Genomic DNA, 16,229 nt, shown 5'->3' with positions numbered 1-16,229 from the left:
TGGCCCTCACTTTTAGGATTATCGTTGTGCAAGTAGTCTTTGTAGTCTGAAAAATAATGACTTGCTTTTACTGAAGCAAAGTGAACAAGTATACCTGTATATTTACTGTTAGAATATATTCATAGCGATGTGTCCTTTGCTGCAGTTTGGGACAATGATTTCTTGAAGACCCCCTTTTTTCTCATCATACTGTTTGCAAATGTTGCAATATTACTGACAACACGTATGTACACTATTTAGAAGTTTTACACTCTTGTGCTTAGTGCGCATATTTCACAGCCGTAGCTGCAGTGTCCTGCAAACCTACCCATAAGCCTTTGCATTAAACTCTCACACGTTATTGGTGTTGAAAGCGACCCCTGTGGGGTCTTTACAGCTTTACAAAAACACTGCATTACAGACTCTCACTTTTCAAGAACAGTAGTTGCAAAATGGTTGGAAAGTGAATAAATGAATACTTATTGATTGAATGACTAAATTAACAAAGTAGACTATATACAGTATTGAACTGACAACTGCAGTTTCCAAATTACAAGAGCCTGACTTTGTTCCTTTTTGCATTTTTCAATAAGGACAGAATGGGCACGATGATATGTTTTGTGTCACGAGCCCCTTCTCAATAAGTTGTAGGGTGCAACTACGGTGGCGGTACACAGTCACTTGTTAATTCTGGCAGAATAATACAGAGCAGCCTTAGCCTAATGTGTGTTTTTGTCTATGTGTGTGTGAGTGTGTTTGTGCTACACTCCCTCTCGAGTCCCCTGGCTCTCTATTTTATCAAAGAGAGCACTAATGACCCTACGCCTGGTCCCATGTCTTCTCATCGGTCCTTTCTACCACCGCTGCCGCTGCTCGAGTAATACCAGAGGCCCATAGGCACACTTAGTTCAAAACAAGCGTCCACGCACGCACGCACGCACGCACGCACGTGCACGCACGCACGCACACACACACACTTGCATCATTTTGAATTTCACTACAGAAATATACTTTAGTTTGTGTAATCGTTCACTGTTAAATGAAACGGACACATGCATTCTTTGTTGAATTTGAAACACCTAAACACTCAGGGGCAGCAGATTATATTGCAGTAATTTATTCTTATTTACTTGTTTATAAATTACTTGATTAATTATAGTAAAACCCCTCTGGCTGGCATCAGCTCTTTGATTTACTGTACGCAGCACAGAAACTAAATTAAGGGCCGTGTTCATAAATCTGTCTTCTCTGACAGGCTGCTGGTCTCTTGTGCCACACTGAGAGACTCCTCCAGCACGTGAGCTTCAATACTGAAGTGCTACTGGTGTTTGCACCGCCTACCCATCCATCCAATAATACAAAGCTATCAATAAAATCCAACATTTTTCAAACATTCCATGCCTCTCATGATACGATGGCAGAATCGTTGAACTCAGCAAAGAACACCACGACTCCGATGTGACAGCCGACAGGTTGCTTTCTTCCCTTTTAGTTGGATTTTCCTGTAGGATGGCAAATAGGAAGCTGGATACAAATGGTGTTTCTATCAGCTCTTACCGTTGAAGACACACATCGGGCATGCAGTCATCTCTCGCACAGCAAACATCGTCAGAGACCAGCGGAGAGACTCTTTGACAAACATTTTTAGGTCTGACATTTCTTTACCAGTTAAACCTCTCAGCCCTAGCCTCAGGAAACAGAGGATATGAGAAAATAGGCCCTTTACGCTCTTCCATACTAGCTATAGGTTCACATTTTAGCTTTCTGTTTCTCCAACTGTCTATGTAAAATATTGTTGTACAAATTGGTTGTTTATTTTAAGGAGCATGTTGCCCTTTGAATTAAATGGCAAGACTGGTGATATTCTATATGTTATATATATATATATATATATATCTCAATACTTCTGCCCTGTCTGTTGCTCTCAGCCCCAAGCCCATTGGTTTTTATTGAACACGTACAACTATATATATATATAAAAAAAAAGAGTAACAAATATATATATTTTATTTAAAAAAAAAGGCAAAATAATTTACTTATAATTTGTTGACAATAAGAATATATAAAGGTAATTTGGACAGCACTCCAACTCCAGCATTACTTTTTATTGCCACAAGGACGTTTTGGGCATGACGCCCTTGTGGCAATAAAAAGTATAAAATTGAGGTGCTGTCCAAATTACCTTTATGTATTATTATTCACATTAAGGATCCAGCACCCAGTCTTCAAAGTCTTCTATGTTTCAATATGAGTTGAGAGCGTTAGGTCTTTTATTTTTGACACTAAGAAAAACATTCACCTTCACCTGCTTTAAGATGAATCACAGCATCTTACTCATACAAAGGTTTTGACTCCTCTTCAAGATTCTTGGCTTGACAACCAACCTACTATATCTCACTACTTTTTTCCGCTTCTCAGATTTGATTAGACAGGTGACGGACACAGTGAATATATAATGTGGCAATAAAATGACTGTGTGACTGGCTGCTGATGTGTTTTAGCAGCCAGCAGAGAGCTTCATCAGCTGCAGAAATCCCTCACTCACAGTGTCACTGAGTAAAAATGTGAACAAAGCCCCGCCTCTTTTACACCTGCCATCACCCCTTTATTCATGCTGAGCTAAAGGAGACAAAGACAGCAGAAAATCTGATCTGCTGAAGATGATAAATGGATGGTAAGCAGCAGTGTCATGGAACACGCATCTGCAGTCAGAAGACAAATTTCACCTCAGCTTCAGACGACTGTTTGTGGTTTCCTTGATTCTGTCCTCTAGTTCTGAGACCAAAGCACATGCATAATGCTGTCTTTTTACAAGCCCCGCACAGCAAACCGTTGCCTCTGTGAGAAGAGTTTATTTGAAGCCACTTCAGGTTCCTGTGCTCCAAAAATAACAACTGAATCTAAAAACTCAGTGGGTGACATTTTGAGAATCTTCTGATGTCGCCTGGCTGAGAAATTTTTTTTTTCTTCTTTGGACCACACAGGAAAACAGATCTGAAAACTAACCTCTTCTGCCTCCGCCACTATCTCGCACCAATATGCAAGTCCACAGTCATTTTCTCATCTTTTTTCCTTTGTCCTGAATGTCAGAGGACAGCTTAATCAAAAACTAATCTATAGAGTCTCCGTCCACAAAAAAGTAAAAACAACTCATGCCCTACTGTCGTGTCATTCATACAGTAGATCCACAGAAAGCTTGTGACGACAGCTATCACCAAAGAAAAGGACAGAAAAGACTGATTGTCTCAAGTGGGTTTGTTGATATTTGTGTCATCACTCTATGGGCCAAGGCAATATGTCAATCGCAATTTCCCAAAGCCCAAGGTGACGTCTTCAAATGTCTCGTTTTGTCAAACCAACAGTCCCAAAACCCAAAGATATTTAGTTTACTATCACATAAGAAAAACAGACCGCCCTCAAAACTAAGCAGCCGGAAAATCATTTAAATAACTAATCGATAATCAAAAGAGTTGCAGATAAATTGACTAATTGCTACTTCGTTATAGTAAAACTTGGATTTAGTTTTCATATATAAGCTTAACAGTAAAAGTTGAGAACAAATAATGATTTACAAGTCAAACCGTGTTTTTTTTTATTTTTTTATCAAAGATTATTTTCTGCGCTTTTGGGCCTTTATTAGATAGGACAGCTGAAGACAGGAAAGTGGGAGAGAGAGGGGGAATGACATGCTGTAAAGGGCAGCAGGTTGGAATCGAACCCACGCCACTGCTGTAAGGACTGATCCTTAGTACATGGGGCACACGCTAAACAAGGTGAGCTACCAGGGCGCCCCGCAAGTCAAACCTTTAGCCTCAAATGCTAAAAATCTTCAAACTGAATCTTTTCTCACTACCCCTCTTCCTCTTGACATGAGTCCTAGAACCCTAACTGAATATGATCGTGGTGTAGAAGATTATTCCACATCCTGAGCTTCAGGTCAAGTTCAGTCTGAAGTCATCAAATGTATGGCTCTATATATGCAGTATGTAGGAAAAAGTCAATTCTTTATAAGCAGCGACCGCACCTGGTTTGTTTAGTTTTTCTCCCAGCAGCATTGATCATTATTAGGATGCTTTTCTTTAGTCTTCTACCTTCATGGGTCTGCGTGGGGAGCGATGGGAATATTAAAAAAGAAAGTGATACACTACAGGTATCTCAAACACTGGGTTTATTCATCACTGATTGAAAGGAATATGACAAGTCTCGGCTTCAGTCATCTTCTCCAATGTTTCCACCATTTCAGCTGGATCTGGCAAAACTGACAGGAGAAGAACTTTCTTGCACATTGATTTCGTTCTTCGTTTCACAAGCTGCTGGTGGGAGCTGACTGAAGCAGAAGAGTCCACAGGTTGCAGCACCTTCACAGACTACAGTACGGTTCAACAAGTCTGAATCTCAGTGCGATCAACACTGTTGCCTTTGACCAAGCTTTATCAGGCCAAGTTACCATGCTACAGATGGTGCCTGTTTTGAGCAGCATCAGTGGTGTGTAAAAATGTATATTAAATATTCAAAGTTATCAAGGGTAGAGTAGCAAAAAAATGGTCGTCTCTATTGTACTATAGGCTCTCTTCAAACCATTAGTGTTTCCAAAAACGGCTAACCACTGCTAATTCTAACAACATAGCATTTCATTCCAGCCATGCCAGTGATTTCTTTGCTAATCTTTATTATATTCTGAACCACAAAGCTGTAATTGTATGCCTGCAACACATGTTTCGGCGTCTCCATCGGCAAAGCTGGCAGCGTGACACAGATGTCTTGAAATCTGTCTGATAACTCGCAGCACGCAGTCCCACATCAGCCGATGTCGGAAACGAAAAGTACTCTGCATAATTTATGCAGCATAGCATCGCCTAAGAGTGAGTAGGTGAACATGCAAAAGTAGACCCAATAAATTACACGAGGACTTCTCAGAAAACAAACGCAGCTGTAAAATGGGAGCACCCACCAAAGCCCAAATTAAAACACAAACAAGTGGCGGCTACTCAATCAAGCCCCCACTGGAAAGGAGCAGCTCTGAATTAGTCCACATTACAGCTATATTGTTAAGCAATGTTCATCAGCTTTAATGTTCTTCTCTCAAGCACATGACCGCCCGCCTACTTTCTACCCCTCCCTTTGACCCACTAAACTGGGCTTATACAAATCATTCACAGTTTGCTGACTGCTGCTACTATATAATACAGCAGTCACAGTTTCTGTTATTCCTCCCTAGCCAATTATGAAATTATAGTGCATGTAATTATAGTGCATGTAATTATAGTGCCTATATATACAGTATATACATATATATATATATATATATATATATACTGTATTTACATTACATATATAAACTCTCTGCCTTGTGCTTCAGCTCTCCATGTTACCCAGAGCCTAATTACTGAGTATGAAAGCACATCATTATATCTGCCCTGTGTTTGTCTGTGTTGAATGCCAGAAAAAAACTAAAAAACATTTCCTGCTGCACAAAATTACGAATGCTTGTGAAGATGTAATTGATAGGCTGTCATAAACATAACTGGTCATTATTGGGATGTTTCAACTTCGATATAATCTTTCCATATTTCAGTATAGCCACCGAGTGGCACTATATGCATCAGTTTTTTCTTTTGGAAAGCAGGCAAAGCTGTATTTCATCTAGCTGATTATTGTGTGTATTGCAATACCATGCCTACAAGAAATTAAAGAGGGTGGCGGGGTTTGAATCCAGAGAGAAGAGTTAATTACACCCATGTTTAAAAAAAAATACATGGACACTCTGTTATAAAATCTTGTTAGATTTGTGGAGCCGTCTCTGAGCTGCCTGTCACAGCAAATCACTGTGAGCCATTGTCTTCACACCTTGAGAGATAATAATGTTGGCACACTGGACCTCAATATGGTATGTATAATGCCTACACACAATGATTAACTAATCATGGCCATGAGTGTGCTTCGATTGCTGCACTTGTCTTACATAATGAAAATAAAGTAATTGATTTGATCAGCTACCCCTGTGCCGCTCAGTCTCAACATTCCAAAGAGAAAATAAAAGAGATTTGCTGTCACATAACACTTTATACACCTGTTTGAATTAATGGATGCCATACAAGATCAGCCATATCTGTAGCAACAGACCAGACAGACCTACTGACCAATCAATAATTCAACCTACAATTTCCCTGGTGCCATAACCACTCTGCCATTGTTACAGGGGAAGAAGAACAGGGAGAAGTTGGAGCTGATGGGAAACAGAGAGCAGCAGTGGTTGGAGAGGATGTCAGATCCAGTTCTCATTAGGGCCATGACAGAGTCTCCCAGGCCTGGTGTTGGAGAACAAGAGTACCTCGTGGCCCACTGAGCTAACGGGTACCTTCCTGTATGGGCAGTGGCAGACAATACTCCCTGAGAAACTGCAGGAAATATCAGAGATCTTGTTAAAGTCTAAGAGAGAAAAACTGTCTGAGACTGTCTGTCAGTTACATGCAAATGGCTGAGACATCGCAAGACTGTGTGGGTGATGGATTAAAGTTTTCACACATACTTTTCTTATACCCTGTCAGCAACTTGCAATCAGAGACAAAATCTAAAACTTGAAAGCACTGCTAGATTCACACAGAGGTTGCACTGTTCATTATACTCATCAATACAGAGGTACTGTACTACAGTAGTAGTGGATTAAACACAAGTTTGTCCTTTGGTTAACTGCTATTGGACAGGCCATGGAGTCCCTAAACTCTAAATGGTTAACCTGACTGAGAACATGACAGCGAATTTCATGGAAGTCCGTCTATTAGATTGAGATATCTTCTGTCCAGAACTGACATTTTGGATGAAAAGCAGCAAGTGGCAAACTCAGTCAACTCAATGTCCAGAATGGAAAAAGTTAATACATTTTTTGGTAAAATTGCCTGTTAAATCAAGATTTTTCCTGTTCAAGTGGCTGATTTGGCCTGATGTTGGAGCTACAATGTCATTGCTTTCGCAGGTCTTAAATCAAAGTATTGGTCAAGTTGAAACTTTGACCTGATGATGGCGCTACATGAATGGTCAGGGGATCAAAGTTATACGATTATAATGAGGATTTATCCTCTGGGGACCAAAATCTCATCTCTATAACACTTAAATGAAGAGAGAGCCATTTCGGTCTGAACCAAAGTGGTGGACCGACCAATAGACCGACATTGCCTTTTGTACACTAGAGCCATGTTAGCGGCATGTCTAAAAACCAAAATGTAAGATATGTTGCTCTGGACCACGACAGAACAACTGGCATAATCATTCTCAGACTGCCTGTTGCAGAGATGACAAAGAACCACTGCCATTCTTTAGTGCAAATGGTTGCCTAAGTGCAAACAGAAATGTCCATCTCTGAATTTATCTGTATGAAAAGGTCCACACCTCCACCTCCAAGACATCTCTGAATGCTGGTCAATAAACATAACCGCAAATACCTGTTAATTCTTCAAAAGAGATACACATGATCTACAAGAAAAGAGCCATCAGATTAAACGAGAGTGGTAATGAGATGGGAGGGACACAATGCCTTGAGGGGGTGAAGGATAAAGTGTAGAAAATAAAGCAGTCACAGCATCAGTGGGAAAGAGAGAGTGAAAGAGAGAGAATGGGGGTGGTTTGTGTCTGAATCTTTGACTGGGATGAGAGGAGGCAAGGCAAGATGAGGAAGATCAGATTTGGGTTATCTGTATGGCCTAGCATGTATCTGCGGTTCAGTTGGCGATAGGAGCTACAGTCACTGTTTGTGGAGTGAAAATGAGAGAGAGAAGCGGGGCTTCTTTAAAATCTCCTGATGGCAGAGCCGGGCTTCAAAGCATCGCCGGCTTCCTCAAAGACTCGACTCAGTGGAGGATATGGCCACTGTGAATGCCATGCATGTGGGTGAGCGATTGTGAGTGTGTGGAGGCGAGAGAGACAGATGTATGCTTGACAATGTGTTTATGTCCTCTTCATCTGTAAATTAGGATGCCATATAACATGCTTTCAGAGATGAATGCTTATGGCATGAATCCTTCATTGGTGCTTCTGCAGGAGGTTAGTGTCAGTGGCTGACAATGAGAAGGAAGGTGGCAAATAAGTACAGCGGTGTAAGCAGAGTGCACTCGGAGGCTACGGATGTGCTGTCATGCATGTCAGCCCAAGGACCATATGCTGTCATTTAATTTCACTGTGCCTCTGAAGGGTGGTTTCTTTAGAGTAAAGTTGCTGCCCTGAATGACAAAACCTCTGTGTAATCTATCCTCCTTAAAAAGCCTATACATAATCACCAATTCTCCATAGAGTCTGTGAAGAAAAGGTAATTCAGCTTAACACAGTGCACAGGCTGCGTAGCGTAGATAACCGCCATTTATAGCCACAACATTTCACTGCTTTTCCAAGAAAATTGAAACGAGTAAGACACTCAATTCCACAAGTTCTTCAAAAGGGGTGAGAGCAAAGGCAGCAGCTCACTTGTTTAAAAAGATATGTAGACATTTCATCAGGAAGCTGTAAGTCATCTATCTATAAATTGCAGGAACGTCTGTCTGTCTGTGTGTGTGTTATGCGCATATCTCTCGAACCGTTCAAACTTGACAGAACTGGTGTCTTGCTATGGGCACGAGTAAGTGCAGTGCCAAGTTTGACGTTGTTTGGATAAGAAATGCAAAAGATATCGGTAAAAGAAGCACACATTGGCTTTTGCCGCTATAGCCGCTGGCCACTCCCCCTTTGCTCACTCAGTGAGCAGGACCAGAGACAGAGAGCAGCGGAGGTTTGGCAGCTAAATATGAGTGAAATATGGTGACATACACCTCAGGCCCACAAAAATGTGCACATACACACAAACGGTCCGGTTCTGGTGGTTGACGAACGCAGATGTGCTGATTAGCTCTCATAACAGGCTGGATGGGTAGCGCACTGCCATGAGTCCATGACGCTAATGTCTGATTACTCCACATTGTCATTGTGATATTTTGTGATTACATTCTGAATCTGCAGCGTTCTCTGTCAGGTAAATACAGTACAATGTCTGCCTCTGATGTAGACGTAGCCTACATTGTAAGTCAGTAGTAGGCTATACAGTGGAGTTGCACTGTGGTTTGGGGTCCTTCTGTAATTAATTTTGGGGTACAATTTGGTTTTGAAGAATTCTACAAGCAGCAATACCACAGGCCAAGCAATCGGCCCGTTCCGAACAGGCACATTTTCAACGGGCTCTGTACTAGTATTTTAAAAGAAAAAAAAAAAACGTAGAAAGGCGTACAAGGTCAAACTAGTTTTAGTTTAAAAATGGGGGATATGTTTAAGAGGTTAAGGCATTACCTCAGTGAAAAACTATTTAAGATGATATATTATTTAATATATTTATTATAATGCATTTTTGTCAATGCATGTTTTATCTGTCTCACACACAATAATGAGAGTCGTAATAAAAGTGTTACAGTGATGCAGAGCTCATCTGGAAATGCAGGGTATGGTAGTTTGTTTTTTTGGCACGCTTTAATTAAGCTCTGCACTCTTGCAGGCACGGCAGGAGTGGCAGAATGTGGCAGACAGCACTGATCTGAGAACTGTAGAAAGGGGTCATGTAGGGGTCACGTCCAGCTTCAGTATCAGGCAATTAAGCCTCAAATCTGAATCAAAACAAAATTCCATTAAAAAAAGAGCAGTTTTGATGCACACTCTTGAAAATGTGCTGCAATCCTATTTTCTTTTCCCCCTACCTGCAATGAAAACATGTTTTATGACATTTACCTTGGCCTCCCACAATACACCACGTGCCTTCACATCTGACGTAGATGGTGTGATAATGCTGGGAGGGGTTTTCACTACAGCGGAGAAAATGGAATGTCTGCCTTCTACAAGCCTGCTAGCAGGTTCATTTTCTAGATCGCGAATCTTGTACACCAATCCTTTAAATCTTTTAGTTTAAGACAAATCCCTTACTGTAAAATCACCTTTTAACAACAGGCTGCTTGGTCAACATGCTGGTTCACTAAGTGCAGGAAACTCAAGTGTAACCAAGGTTAAAAGCTTGACCAAAGCTAAGTTTATATTAAAAAGTCAATTCATGAAGTATGTTATTAATGTTAAAGATTAAAAACTATATTTGTCTAAAAAGCAATTCAACTGAGTTGAAGTTTATTTTGAAGGAGATGGGTTGGAGACGTGCTGTCAGCCAATCAGGAAGAAGCTTGGACTGTTGACCTGCACGGAGCAGAGTTCACTTCCCCTTGAGCTGCTGGAAGAACAGAGCAAACCCCGCGTCGAGAACGATACCTACCTCGTGAAGAAATTGCAATAAAAGTTGTTAAAACTGATTAAAAACTCTTTGAAATAATCCAGTGTGGAGCCCTGGACCTGTGAGAGAGACCTGACGTCTCCCTCACGAAGAAAACTCATCGGTGAGCGATCGTTTTTACCATGCTAAGCGCTAGCCGCTAACGCTAGCGCACATGGAGGGCTAGCTGAGATGCTAACTAGCATAATGGCAGACGCCATTCACTAACGCTAAAACTATTAGCTTGATATTTTAAAGCTGCAAACTTAATCCAGTGCTGTGTAATATGTTTGTTTGCATAATTGTTACACTTAATTGTGGAATGTGTTGATTTAGCACTTTTATCTGTGCATTTTGAGCACATTAAGCCATATTTGAATTATATTTGAGTGTTACATTTTATTTGAAATGTGTCTAAACATGCCTTCACATAGTAGAGGGTACACACAAGTGTCTGCTTACTAGTATCTGTTATTTTGTGTTCTAATTATTATGTGGAAGCGATATTTTGATATTATATTGAAGAGGTTTTTCAATAATTGTATCTAAGAATATTTTGAGAGTGTTTGTTACCGATATTGTGATATCATATTACAATGATTGTTCAGTTTAATGATATGATGATTTAACATGAATTATATTCTATAGTTCATGATTGGAAGCTAAAAAAAAGCTAAACAAATGTTCTGACCTTACTCACTGTAGGTCAGTTTTTTTTTTGTTGGACCCTTTGAACCTTTGATTTACCTGGATGTTGGAGCCTGAATCGAGACATTGATGGCGAGCCACAGCCCAGAGGAGAACTAGAGATACGGCGCCTGCAGAATTTGACACTTCATTACATACACACACACCCACCACCAACTGCGCGGTAGGACAAACTCTCTCCACTTCCACAGTGATAAGATATACTTTATTGTCCCCGAAGGTACAACTGTGTTTGAGTCATTCCTGGCGTGTTGTTTGGTTAATCCTGGGCTCCGTAGTCGAACATAGAACTTCTGATCCCACTGGCCATAAATAATTATTATATAGAGTAATCCATTTCTGTTCCCCACATCTAAAGGGTTACACAAGACTTTCATTCTGCTGCGAAGGCTGAGGTTAATGTACATGAGTGTCCTTGAGCGAGAAAACGACTATGTTTACATGCACATAATATTCCGGGTTTTGCCCTTATTCCGAAAAAAGACGATTTTCAGACTAAGCTGTTGACATGGCTAATGAAAGTGAATATTCCACTAATATTCCTGTTTACATTTAGCCGTGCAAATAATTTTTTTTTTTCAAAGTTTACCAGCGGTGGTGGACTTGTTGTACTGTGCGAACACAGCCTCTCTCTTTCATTCCTTCAACCAGCTTCTTGAAAAGGTCGGCGTGGCGATGTTTGTGCGCATCTTAAAACCTGTTGACATCCAAGTCTTTGATAATATTTAAAAGTAGCTGTGTTTCTCCTTATCGGGTCTGCAGCCTTGCAAACTGTTGGCTGGTTGGTTTGTGTACAGCAACCATAGCAACGCACAGAGCTGACCATAAGCTGTAAACAGGCAAGAGGCCGTAAACTGGGCGTAAACTGCGGTAAAAACCCTGATTGAGCCGCATATTTCAAATGCGCTGTATACAGTCCATGTCCAAAGAATGCCTCTAATACCCGAATAATACCTGAATATCCCACGTCTTAATCGGAAAATGATATATTCAGAAAAAGGCTTTATTTGGAATATCCAACCGGAATATGCTGTTTACATGACCTGTATCAAATTCAGAATATTGTCATATTCTGAATAATAGTGGAATATTGGTGTGCATGTAAAAATACAATGAATCTCTATTAGCTGTAAGGTTACTGTTGTGCAGCTAATCTTCTGCACTAAGGAGCAACGTGAAATGACAAAGAAATACAACGAAAGAGGAAGCCCTTTCACACAACACACTGTGTATGTAAACTCTCTAAAAAGAAATCAACCATAGACATGCCTTCAGGCTTTTGTCAGCTTCTGTTTAACAACACTACACAGAGGCATTGCTGATCACATGCCATTTGCCTGTGATTTAAAATGCTAGTTTTTGTAGTAAAAATCAAATCATCGCCTTAGGATATGAAACGTATGGTATAATATCCCTCTCAATCTTCCACGAGCGTTAAGATGGATCCTCTTGATTCTTTCAGCACCAACCTCCATGAGTTGGGCTATCATCCTCTCAGAGTCTACCTTGGGGACCTACTTAGATGGCAATGCGTTCTTCTATCTGATTGGCCTGGCAGGCTTGCTGTTGCCATGGTTTTGGCTGGGGCTGCGCTGCAGTTTTTGCTAGCTCCATCTGTCTTGGGTGTCAGCTGGGTGGAAAATGCTATGATTCCACTCATTTTCTCACCGGGGGTGGGGGGGGGGGGGCAATCCATCCTGCTGCCACTCCCTCTGTGTCCGCGCTGGCACACATCAACACAATTCCCGACTCTAGTTCAGACACACAGCTCGACAGTAAAGAGGATTGTTATTTGGGGTTAGACATGCTTTATCAATTTGAAGGCAAAATAATGTTGAACAGAAAATGCTGAACAGATTTACTTGACTCCTGCCAAAAGACACAGGTGCAGGAATCCGGCACCGGGAGTAAAGAAAACATAAATACTGTGGAGCTATTCTGAGCCCAAAGAGAAAGGAGGTCACTCATATGAGAAAAATGTTAACCCGGCTTCAATTTTATAATTAAACTTCTATGCCAAGCTGCTGCACATTCTACATTCCAGTTTCCTTTTATACACCTTTTATTCCCAATAATTTTCCATAACTGCATATTTTCTAGATTATTTGTATATGTAAAATTGGGAAGTCTGGACATGTAGTGTCTGAATAATTCAAGTTTGACTCTATCCAAAAATACCTATAGCATGGACAACATGGGCAGTCCTGGTAACAATGGTGCAGTACTGACTGTGTGTCCACTGAGGCAATGCCAGAGCAGAGCCATGCTTGAGGGCATCTGGCTTGTAGCTTTTCCACCTGAGATTAGCACCTGTAAATCTGTGGTCACTGGCCCCCATTTCTCCTGGAACATGCTAATATGATTTGGTTTTTTTCACGGGGTGTTGTTGATTCTGTACAAACGTAACTTGTGTTGCATTGGAATTCACATTTTTGGACATACCAAGAAAAATGTAGTCAGACCACTAACTAGAAAAAGAAATTGCACTGCACCAGCTGGAAAAAAAGACAGCTACAGGCATGACCAACAACATAAATAAACGCAAATCATTCTGACACTCTTCTTAGTAAGAGGATTGCTGGGAGTTTTGACCTATCACAAGAACTGGAATATCTTTGGGCTGAATATTACGAGATGGTGAGTAATGGTGTCTGATATTCTCCAGACCCCTCAATGTGCGAGTCCCCAGGGTCATCTGAGGGACCCCTGTCTTGCCACAAATGTCACAGCTCATAGATATTGCATGGGCCTCCGCCTTTTGATGCTAATTCAATGTTACTGCTCACCATTTAAAGAGGAAGTGCAGGAGGAGCAGAGAAGGAGCGTGAAGATGGAAGGTGGAGGGGAAAGTGAAAATGTAAAGAGAAATGTTTGCATGATAGCTGAAGAGAAAGGACTACATGTATATATTATGGTACGCACAAAAACCATGCATACACCATTTCCAACGCATAATTAATTTTTTTTATAAAAAGAACATGAGGTGAGAATATGTGCATCTCAAGGCTTCTTTAGACCATGTGAACACAAGTCTTTCTAAGGTCAGTTGCAGGTGACGTGATAAGGAGATGAAACATAAGTTGAGAAATGGAATCAAAATAATAAAACAGTTGTTAGTTCATGTTGTCATCCAATTTGATTGATCTTTTTCTGTCCCTGTGTTATGTTTTTTTCCAACTGCTTACACACGTTTTCAAAACTATGTTTCCTTTTTTCAAAACTCTCCACACAATTCCCAAAACTGCACACACAAAATGCAAAATGCCTCACATCTCCTTCAAAATGAAACACTGCATTCAAAATACCATAAACACATCTAAAAATGAAGCATTTGCATCAAATGGCAAACGCTTTTTTCATAATAGTACATTTTTGGATATACCATGCACACACTGTTCTAAATCTAAAGCTCTTTTTTGGAATTGTATGCACAAACAAAGTCTGATTGATTTGTAATGCTGAAATAGTCCGATAGTTGCATGCAGTATGGATGCCATTGTAAAGCTACTCAAGGCTTTTCTCATGGTCAATCCGTGGTTGATCACATGATGAATAAGTGTGGCCCTGATCTCATCAAAGATGGCTCTCCTTCCTCCTCCTCCTCCTCCTCGTTGTCGTCCCCTGTCTCTCCCTCCTCCTCCCCTTGCTCTCTGTCTATTGTTGGTATCCATTGTTCAAAACAGGTAATCTGACCTTTGACCTGTGTATAGGCCTATACTAAAGCAGTGATTGGTTAGTGTTCAGTTATGACATAATGTGTTTGCACGTGAGGAGTGTGTGTGCGCCCTGGTAAATAAGTGTAGCATTTTGATTGGTTGTGTTTAGAAAAGGAAAGCAAGTCACTTCCTGGTAGATTTTTTGTCTTAGGTAGAGAATTGTGTGTAGTGTTTTGAAAAAAAGTGTTTTATACAATTGAAAACTGAGTGAAAGGCTGAGAAATAGCTTCTGGTTTTGGAGATTTGCTGTGTAATTTTGCACTTTGAGTGAGAGGTTTCAAAAATCGTGTGACATGAAAAGATTGTGTGTGTAAGCAGTTGAAAAAAACTGTAATGCTTATTTCACATTATCTTCTATTATGAAGCACTGTGTAAAGTCTGTTTTGATATTGGCTCTATATATTAAATAAATTAATATAGTCTGACCTTTATTAATAATGATGATTGAGGTATTACCTCTAATGTGATTAATTAATGATAAGGGTGCTATAAATAGCCACACCGTGGGTAATGACAGCTGCTCTATTATTGTTAGAGAACCTTGTCGATGTGTCACAATCTTTCATATTGCACTTCTTTGCGGTTATTTTAATTGACAGGTCTAACAAGTGGTGGAGCAGGCAGAAGTACTGATATGTAAGCTATACAGTAGTCCAATCAATACTGGATTTATGAGGAATATACAAATATTGATATTAGGGGGTTTAAAAAGGTTTGTAAATGTGATGTACAGTAAAGAATGTGAATGCATATTTCTTTCTTTGTGCTGTGTCTTCTGACTTTGTAAACACAGCCTTAACTATAAACCTAAATCAGGAATCTACACAGTTTTATGCATTAGGTTTTAAAAGAAAGAAACATTGAAAAGGGATGGATGGCAAATTGTTCAGAAAGCCAGATTTGAGTGTGATGCACCTTATCAATATCCTCTCTGGAGCAGAACATATTTGTCAGCCAGGTCAGATAAAATATACAACTATGCCTTTTCTTGCTGAAGGTGAGTTGGCTGATCACACTTGAAAAAAAAAAAAAAACTTAAAATCTGTGTGAACTGAAGTCTTTTGGAGGCCATGGACTCAGAGCTAACAGGCTAACACCACCCACTAGCATGCTACCATTCACAGGCAGCCCACCGTCTGTGAGGAACATTACTGTAACTCAGCTCAATGTAGAAATGTGTCCATAAAGAGAGCTTGTGATGGGGGCTGACCCTGACGGGCAACACTGAGGCTGAACACCACTAGGCGGCCATCAGCTCTCCACTCGGCTGAGAGACAGCTGTTCATCGCATCAGGAGGTCCTCAATCGATGAGCCAGCAGAACAACACTGCTACAAAAAGGGTCTGACTTTAGTGCTCGTGTGTGTGTGTGTGTGTGTGTGCGCCAGTGCTGTTATGGGAATCAGTTGTTGGCCCTGCGTTGGGAGTCAGATGTTTAAATGTTATTTATTGATGCTTAGAAAACAATCAGCTTAACGCAGCGCTACATTATCAATTATTTGCCATTCTGTAACGGTAGAGCAAATCCTGCACAGAAGAGTGTGAATGTATTTTGTTTGTATT

The 16,229-nt window shown here is 40.5% G+C and overlaps 1 protein-coding gene across 1 annotated transcript in view; it reads right to left on the bottom strand.

Moving 5' to 3' along the window:
• LOC144519331 (mannosyl-oligosaccharide 1,2-alpha-mannosidase IA) overlaps window positions 1–16,229 on the bottom strand; it is a 219,054-nt gene that overhangs the window by 23,849 nt on the left and 178,976 nt on the right. The window lies entirely within an intron of this gene.

The sequence above is a fragment of the Sander vitreus genome, chromosome 6 (assembly GCF_031162955.1).
Source record: "Sander vitreus isolate 19-12246 chromosome 6, sanVit1, whole genome shotgun sequence".
NCBI classification, from domain to species: Eukaryota; Metazoa; Chordata; class Actinopteri; order Perciformes; family Percidae; genus Sander; species Sander vitreus.
The sequence above is the reverse complement of the archived record's forward strand: the minus strand, read 5'-3'. Positions and strand labels throughout refer to the sequence as shown.